At 41.9% G+C, this 9781-nt stretch overlaps 1 pseudogene; it reads right to left on the minus strand.

The window, feature by feature from the left end:
• Positions 1-8811: 8811 nt before the first annotated feature.
• Positions 8812-9547, minus strand: LOC101959541 (transcription initiation factor IIB pseudogene; annotated as a pseudogene).
• Between the last annotated feature and the right edge of the window lie 234 nt (positions 9548-9781).

Below are 9781 nucleotides of genomic sequence, written 5' to 3' on the forward strand. Positions count from 1 at the left end.
TATGTGATTTGCCAGTATTTTATTGAGAATTTTTGTATCAATTTTCATCAGGAATATTGGTCTGAAGTTTTCTTTATTTGAGGAGTCTTTGTCTGGTTTTGGTGTCAGGGTAATACTAGTCTCACTTATCTGAATTCTTAAAAAAATATCATATGATCAAAATGTGAAAACTTATCTTGTTAATAGGGGAGTGGTCCTAGCTTTTACTTAGATATACTTTAAATTATTGGCTGCATTTTTCTCAAGTGAATGGATTTACTGTTTTTTTCTTTAATTGCAAAGTTGTGATAATAACCTCCTGCCACTGAATTCCTACTTACAGAACAGTTAAGAATTCTATAGGAAGAGCTTGTACATGGAAAGAATTCAGGTCGTTATTACGAAAAATCAGATAGGCAATTATTTATTACCTTTATTAACACTCTGGAAGAAGTTATGTAGGAGGCTGAGGCAGGAGGATCACAAGTTTGAGGCCAGGTAGGACAGCTTAGGAAGATCCTGTCTCAAAATAAAAAATGAAATAGCTGGGGGTATAGTTTGATGGTAGGACTGCTGCAGTCTAGCTGGGCACAATTCAGGAGCCACTTGTCAAAAGAAGCGAACTTTATTTTTAGAACACACACAACAAACCACACAGCTCCTCAGGAAAAACCTTGAGAGCCCAACTGCCACCACAGGCTTCCCACAAGCCTCTCAACCTCCCCCACCCCTTCTGCTCTTGAGGCGGATTGGCTGGGTCGCGTGGGCAGAGCCAAAAAAAGTCCCCCAATGAGCAGCTTCGTGGTCTGAAAGGGCGGGGAAACAGCCCAATGAGCATCATCACAGAGGAGCCAATCAGTTGGCAGCTAGAAGTTTGCTGGGGCCGCTGTGAGCCAATCATCAGCTGGCAGCTGGAAGTTTGCTGGCAGCTGGAAGTTTGCTGGGGCCCCTTAGGCTGTGGCTCTCAACAGGGGTATAGTTTGATGGTAGGACACTGGCCTAACATGTGAAGGCAATGGGTTTAATCCTTAGTTCCATTAAAAAGAAAAAGTTCTGGAAGAAAAGGAATTACAAGTTAATGAAGAGGTTATAAACTTCAGCAGGAAAAGAAGGAGAAATGTGGGAAAAGTTATAGTTTTTTTGGGGAAAAATATCTTGAAATGGAGTTTTATTTATTTATTTAGTTTTCCAGAGTGGGCTTTTTGGAATTAGTTTCTTGAAAACTTTGGGAATATACGATGAACGCAAACAAAAAAAGTTTGCATCGAATCAGAAAATAGCACAGACTACTAAAACGTGTATCTACATTTGATAATTTTGTTTCTTATTCCCCAATTTCTACTAAATCCTCCTAAACCTCATCTCTGCCTAGTCGTTTGCTGGTTGCTTTCAGATTCATTCTCTATTCTTCCCATGCTCTGTCTGCATCGAACCTGGATTTCTGTTTTGTTTTTGGTTTTCCTTTTTCAGTGCAGAGGATGGAACCAGGCCCCGTGTACACAAGGCAACTGCTCTACCATGGAGCCAAACCCCAGCCCTCAAACCAGGATTTTTGAGTAGGCTTAGCCTGTGGGAAGAGTGGGTGGAAATGCCAGGTGGTTTTTCGTGGTGGCTCCATCTATAATCCTAGGTCCTATAGACTATGCTCTCTTCCTGAAGGTCCCCACCTCTGCCTTTGGGTCCTAGACTCTGCACTTGTCCAAGTTCCCACTGGCAGTCTTGGTATGGGCTTTGGCATTGCCTCACCTTTTTGTGTCTCATTATTCCTAGCAGAGGCAGAACCTCTGGTATTGCTAATCTCAAATCATTGTTCATTTGGTTTTTTAGTTCTTCCATTGCATGGGTAACCATTTCCCTGTATTAAATTCCTCCTGCTTAAATTGCCTCCCCTCAAATTTTAATTATTTGTTCTGTTTATTATTACAGCTCTGTTCTCACCCTGTTTTTTCCCCAGACTCTTTTAATTAGATGAATTAATCTACTCCCTTTTCTTTAGCCTTCATCTTTGCCTCACATATCCTTGTGTTTAGTACCACCTTTCTGCTTTTCTAACGGATGTTCCCACCTGCAATGTTGCAAAACTTTTGAGATTTTGTTGCCCTAAATTATTTAGAGAACTGAGAGGACAAAGCAGATAGTGGGGATCTCCTTTGCTCAGAGAAATATGAAGATTTAAATCAGTGGCAGGAAACAGCAGTAAGTATAATCAATACTGCAGGTAAGTCACAGAAAATTTAGATGATTTTTCTGCTTTCCCCCTGTGTGGTCCAGAATCTCAAGCTGAAATGCTATAGACATCCAGGCAGGTAACATAATTGAGTGAAGTGAGCTGGGTAAAAGAAAAATGGTCTCTTAATTTATGTTCTTTTGACATAGAAATGCTTTGTGTGACTATAAAAACACAGGATTTTCTTTCTTTTTTCTTGAGGAAAAAAATGCTCTCTTTCATTTTTTTTTTCAGGAAAAGTTCTACCCCTTTGACCACTTTTTGTTTTCCCACTTAGTAAAGACATAAATATAGACAAGTACATTTCTCTTATGAGAAAACACTCCTGCAAGCCTAATGGTGATGGACAATTCAAAAGTGAAAACATGCCCTTGACCTCAGTGTTAGACATGTGTGGGAGGTGGGAGGGCCTGGAGGGGGTGAGCCCTATTCAAAGGGGTGCAGGTTCTCAGCTCCAGATGAGTGTTGTCCTATGGAAATGGATCTGGTGTTGCTACATTTTTCAGTTTTTAAAAGAAGCCAGAGGGGCTGGGGATGTGGCTCAAGCGGTAGCGCGCTCGCCTGGCATGCATGCGGCCCGGGTTCGATCCTCAGCACCACATACCAACAAAGATGTTGTGTCTGACGAGAACTAAAAAATAAACATTAAAAATTCTCTCTCTCTCTCACTCTCTCTTTAAAAAGAAATACACATTTTTATGTGGTGTTTTCTGATTTGAAAATACTTGGGAATATTCCAATATCTGATATGAAAACATATATTTACACCTGTGTTGTATGGGCCAAACAAAACATGTCTACCTGCTGAATTTGTCTTGTGGGCTTACAATTTGCTTTGTGACTTCTGTTCTTGTTCTAGCCTGCGTGGTAAGCCTCAATTCTGTTTCTTTGAATCAGCGCCTCTGAGCTGAAGGCTCGCTGGGGTATTACTTGCTATGGCCTAAGTGTGTCACCCTTGAAATTCATAGGTTTAAACCTAATCGCCAGTGAGATAGCCTTACGAAGTAGGATTGTTGTTATAGGTTATAAGGGCTTCACCCTCTTGAAAGCCATCAGTGCCCTTTTCAAAGAGGTCCCAGAGATCACCTTGCTGCAACCAAGGTGTGGCCAAGCTAGCAGGTTCCAGTGAGTGGTGAAGGAGATCTCCCGTCACCTTTTCTCTCACCACATCAGGACACAGGGAGAAGCCATCCATAAACCAGGAAGAAGTTTCTCATCTGATATCAAATCTCTGACGCCATGAACTTGGACTTCCCAGTCTCCAGTAGGAAATACATTTCTGTTGTTTATAAGCTGCACAGTCTAAGTCATTTTGTTACAGAAGCCCAAATGCACCAAGACACTGCCAGGGATTTCCCTTAATCCTCCTGAACTCTGTAGGATATTTGTTGTTTCTTCTGCCACATCCACTCTTCAGCCTTCCTCCTAATCTCTGTCCTGGGAGTCTGATGGAGATTCACTGCACCAAGAGCCTTTCTATCTGGCTTCATATAGGGTTCAGTCAGCCAGAGGCACAGGTAGGACACAGGGGGAGAGCGACATCTTGAAGTCCTCTGTTCTCATGGCTGAACAGTGAAGATCATTGCTCTTGGTCCAGGGCTGTGGCTGTCACTGACAAAATTACAAATGGACAAAATTACACACTCCTGTTTCAACCTGCCTCCTAAAAAAGCTAAATCTACATTTCTTCAGCCACTTTTTTTTCCCCCTTTGGTACTGGGGATTGAACCTAGGGGCACTTTTACCCAGCCCTTTTTATTTTTCATTTTGAGACAGGGTCTTGCTAAGTTGATGAAGCTTGACTTGAGCTTGCAATACTTCTGCCTCAGCCTTCCCAGTCTCTGGGATTATTTGTGTGCACTAGAATACTTGGTAGTGAGAAACTGATGTGACTCCGTTTTTGAGAAACGAGCCTCTACCTCAGAGCAAAGCCTATCCAAGGAAGGCGGCTTGACCTTTGTCCTTGGAAAAACCCACAGAGCACTCCTAAGCACATACCCCCCTTGCTGAGTTGTTTGTGGGAGGCCATCCTCGCACTTGATTTGAGTTACCTCCCTGGCTGGGTGAGAGGCGCTCAAACACAGTTGTGTCAGAGCCATTTCCCACCCTTTCCCAGGTCCGAGGGCTTGTCTGTGCAGAGGTGTGCCTGGCCACTGACCTGAAGACCCAATCGTTGTCCTTGACCTTGGGATGCTGCCCCCCTTAACCTTCATTGGATGGGATTTTTCCCTAGATTTTTTTGTTCCCAATAAAACTCACTCCCTGGCGTGCTCTCCCTCTCTCCCTAGTCTCTTCTGTAAAGCTCACTATGGCATTAGGTGGCTGGAGGCGGGAGCTAAGAGAAGCCTTCTTGGAGCTGGTGTGAAAGGTAATGCGAGTCTGTTTCTTTAATTTAAAACTCACTAGCAATTTCTTATGAACCAAACCTTCTTTCATGAAGCTCGCACTGGTCGTGTGGCAGATTTGTCTGCAAATAACAGGAGAGATCTGCAGGCCAAGTGTCCCTGACTCAGTTAGGCGAGGTGAGGACCCATAGCAACCCCCTAGCAACCACCAATCAGCATGAGACAGGGAAAATACCTGGGATGCTAGATGACCCCCCAGTAGTTTATGGTGGTTGATAACATGTTGGGAAACATGTAGTTTAGCATATACACCCCTCGTGGCCTAAACCAATCAGTTCAAAGGAATCCCCCTCTTGTACTAAGCAATCACCCCTACCCAACTTGTTCCTGCCAGTGAATGTGCTAATCAATGTTAAGAGTTGTTGTTTGATTTTCCCACGGTATGAAATAATTTGCTGTGTGATATTGTGACACATAGAGTATCCCCCCAAACCTGTAAAATCTCACTGGACAAAGGACTGAGGCTCACTCCCTAGGACCACTGCGCTGGGAACAGTTGTGAGTCCAGGCTCAAGCTTGCAATAAAGACTCTTGTGTGCTTGCATCGGATTCGGCTCCTGAAGGTCTATTGGGGTCCCACGAATCTGGCATTACAGTAGCAGCCACATTCTCAACCAATCTTGGTATAGAGTCTTCTGGTTGCAATTATTGTCAAAAGTACAATTTTTTCTTTTCATTGATCTCTCTTGCCTAGGATTGTCACATCAGAAGAAAGGACCTTATGTCTCATTGTCTTCACTTCCTCTAGCTTTTTAAAAATGTAACAATGCTAAAAACTGGCATATTTTTTGCAGTTAGAAGTTCTAGATGAGTAGAAGGTTACTTTTACGTCTTTAAAGTAGTGTCTGCATTTCATAAACACACTTGGTCTTTGCCCCTATTCCTTCATTTCCCAAGGCAGGATAATCACAATCACAACATTTTGATTATGCTATTATGAAGCATAAGATCTGCCTCTTAATTCCTGTCTGCTTTCTCTCTTTGTGGTCATCTCCACTCTCTCATCCCTTATTCTTCTACCATCCGTCAGCCTGTTCCTGGTATTTTTCTTTATCATTCTAGATGAAATGTCACTGTGTATTCATCCTTAAGTCTCTTGCTAACATCTTTACTTCCTCTGTCTCCTCATCTTGTGTAGTAACACCTGCCCTACAACCTTAATCTCATATCTTTTTCTTCTTTCTTTCTTTCTTTTTTTTTTTGTACCAGGGATTGAACCCAGTGGTGCTTAACCAGTGAGCCACATCCCCAGCCCTTTTTAATATTTTATCTAGAGACAGGGTCTCACTGAGTTGCTTTAGGACCTCACTAAGTTGCTGAGGCTGGCTTTGAACTTGAGACCCTCCTGCCTAAGCCTCCTGCACCACTGGGATTACAGGCGTGTGCCACCGTGCCTGGCATAGTTCATATCTTCTAAGGTACTCCATCTCCAAAATCTGAGATTTTGAGAGGCGCTGGAGGTAGTCACACATGGGGGTACTGTGTAGATGTAGGTTAATGGAGTGCACATTTTCTTCAATCCTCTCCTGTTTTTCCCAGGTTCCCATCTGCATTCCAGCCCCGTCACTGTCTACAGGCAATCTTTCCAGGGAAGAGACAGACAGCCATTGTTCCATATACACATCAGCCTGCGTTGGTACCAGGCTGCCGTTCCATCCTTATGCTTTGATGGTGAGTCTCGAGGCACAGCTCATCTTTGAGCTAAAGTGCTACCTCTCCAGTCTCCTCCTCACCTGTCTCCCTGGAATTTGTACCACTCCTTATTTCAGTGAAGCGCATTGTCAAAGCCCAAGTTCTGTGGGTAAAAAATCTGGGCATCATTCTAAATCCCTCCTTTAACTTTTCTGAGACTCTTCCAATTAGTCTTTTCTATTCTATTTTTTTTTTTTTTAAATATCTCTGGTACTGATCACCTCCTCTCCACAACTATTGCTTCTTCTCTCTGAATTGAGATCCTCCTGCTTTTTCCATTAGAAGATTTCTAAAGCTGTGTGACTTGCCTCCCTGAGACTGCCAGGCCTGCTCAAAGCTTCAGGATTCCCTGCTGGGCGGACACACCCGCCAAAGCACAGTGTTCAAGGCTCCCAAGAAACCAGCCATGGAAAGCTTTCAAGAAAAAAAAAAAAATCCCTTCCTTGACTTATTCAGAGATCAAAGAGGCCAATACAACCACAGACTGGAGAAAAAAAAACCTGGCTCCATTGCTATTAAAATCCATTCAAAGGCTTAGTCTCCTTAAGCTCCCTGCAGGGTGATATTAGAATTTCCCCAGAGGTGGATCCGACTAGAGTCTTTCTGATAGTCCAGACTTTTACATTTCACTATTTTCCTTTTAGAGGGGAAACAGCTCATGAACATCACTTCTTTACTGTTTTGTCCTCTCCCCCATCCCCGCAGGTGTGTTAAATATTTTTCTGTTTCCCTCCCTCTTTCAGCTGTCAGTGAGATCATTCCTGTATTTAATTGGATTCTTTCCCTCTCAACTCCCATAGGCAGCACTTGGCCAAGAACATAAAGAGGAAGTATGGGCACTGGGTCCAGGCAAAGTGTTATGTGTAGTTTCTCCTGTTCAGACTTGAGGGCTCTGTCTTACCCATCCTCGTGCCATTAGGCAAAGCTCTAAGCTTCAGGTTTTGGCTCATGTGTCTCTTCTGTGACCCCTAGGTAGGTGTGCCCTCCAGTGTCCCCAGACATTGTACAAATCTCCTCTGCCCTCCAGCAATCACGGAATTCTCTTTTCTTCATTGCCTGTGTTCCCCCAAGGCAGTGTAAGCTCCATGAGGGCAGGGATATGTCTCTTTGTCTCTGTTCTCAGGGTCAGGCATATCCTAGGCACTTTATTAGTTGTCAAATGAACGAGTCAAACTTCACATCCCTATTCATTTGCAATGCAAAGAATAATCCAACCAAAAAACTGTTTTTCTCATTTAGATGTATCACTATCTGACTCATCACCTGTTTAGAAATGTTCAAACTTTCTTTTTCTTCATTTCCCAAGACTGAAAACTCAAAAGTCTTTATGTCCCCCACCTCTTTCTTAAATAGCCTGAGAGCTACTCCCTATTGTCTATTACAACACTACTACGCTTGTCCAGGTTCCTGTTTTCTCTTTCCAGGAATGAATGAATAAATGAATTATTGGTTATGCCCTCCTGTCTTAATCAATTAAGATTGCCACAGGTTGGATGGCTTAAATAATAGACATTTATTCTCACAGATCTAGAGTCTGGGAAGTCTAAGATCATTCTTGGATCACCTCCCCAAGTCCCTCCTTCTTAATACCATCCTATTAGGGGATGTACTAGTCCTTAGGCTATTAGAACTTCAGCATATGAATATTGGGGGGACACATACATTCAGTTCCTAACAACTATTTTAGTGACCATTTTATACCACGTGCTGATTGGTTTTAAAATTCCTCTTTAGGAATTTTTAACCTGGAGTTCAGGAATGCTCAGAGAGTCTTATGGATGGTTTAAAGTCCTGAAATATTACTGAAATATTATGAAAATTACTTAATATTTTCTTCTGGACAAAAGGTCTACCTTTTCTTTTGCTTTTTTTTGCTATTTCAATGACTTTATTAAAAAATTTAAAACCTATATATATATATGTATAAGATATATTAATATATATATGAAAATAATGGAAAAAAGGGACCCCTATCAGGTGTATTATTTGCAATGATGTATGTTAAAATTGTGTATTATAAATTAGATATAACATGAAATTATAACAAAAACTTTGATTTGGAAAAATGTTTTATTCAAGAATCACATCAGGGGCTGGGATTGTATGTCAGAGGTAGAGCGCTCACCTAGCACATGCAGGGCACTGGGTTCAATCCCCAGCACCACCTAAAAATAAAATAAAGGTATTGTGTCCAAATACAACTAAAACAAAACATTAAAAAAAAAAGAATCACATCATTTCAAATACCTCCAAAATAGTTTTCTAGATCACTTCAAAAGAAAGCAAATCAGGAAGACATTTAAATCATTATAAATGTTTCACTAGTGTATGCACATAGAATGCCAAGCAATAATATTTAGCTTTGGAATGGGCACCATGTCTTTTTTCCTCAGTACAGGCTCAGCCCAGCATTTTGTATAAGCTATGTCAATAGGCAAAGTTCTATGTACATGGGTTAGACATTAGCTGCTTAAATTTATAGACGTGGTAGTTAATCCACTGGGCTGTCTAATTGAAGTCTGGGGTTTGAGGATAGCTGTAAGATGGTCTGATTGTGACATCAGCAACACCGGCAACATCTTCAGTTTCATTTTGGGTCCTCTTCTTGGCTGACACCTGTGAGGTCATGTAAATAGCTGTTGCAGCTGCAGAGGTCAGGTTCCTCCAAGAACCAAGACCAAATTCCACAGCCTTATTATAGCTGCCATCTGTACTTGCTTCGAAAGTTCTAGGAACCCTTTTTGTCTTCTGCAGTATAAGGGCAAGCAGAAGCTATGGTGTTATTAATTCTTCAGGATTTCTTTTGTTCATAACTTGCTTGAATAAATAATTTGTTTGATCAAATGTGTTTTGAAGGAGGTTGATTGTTTCTGCAATAGTAGTGATTTCCTTGAATGAATTCATTGCTGCTTTCTCAGAACTACTCATTGTACCTGGATTCTGGTACTTAAAATTGCCAAACTCATCCAGACATGCAGCTCTTGTACCTTTGCCAATCATGGTAGACAAATCTATCACTCAAAAGAGGATTCTGAGAATCTCCAACTTGAGATGGATCTTTTGTTACTTTGTCATTACTGAAAGGTCTCCATTCAGATTCCACAAAAGTAACATAATCACCAACAACCAGGTCACCTTCAGGACAGATCATTTTGCCAGCTCAGCCGTCCTCTACTAAAAATGCAACTGAATGGCTTGGACATACAAATCTTGGAGGAAAATCAGAAAGACTGGTAGACACCATCATCACAAAACTGTTGTGTTGAAAACAGGAAGAAATTATGATCTCTGTTGACTTTCAGAGGGATCTGGGCTGCCCTTCATTGGTCTTATCACCTCTGACTTCTTCTCATCCCCAAACAAGTGTACCTGGGCTGGGGTCCCCTCCTGAAGGACACTGCCTTTATCATGCCAGTCTCTAGTCCAGACGTGCCTGTCTCCTTCAACCCTCCTTTATCAGCTCCCATCCTAATTTTTC

The sequence above is a fragment of the Ictidomys tridecemlineatus genome, chromosome 5 (assembly GCF_052094955.1).
Source record: "Ictidomys tridecemlineatus isolate mIctTri1 chromosome 5, mIctTri1.hap1, whole genome shotgun sequence".
Taxonomy (NCBI): Eukaryota; Metazoa; Chordata; class Mammalia; order Rodentia; family Sciuridae; genus Ictidomys; species Ictidomys tridecemlineatus.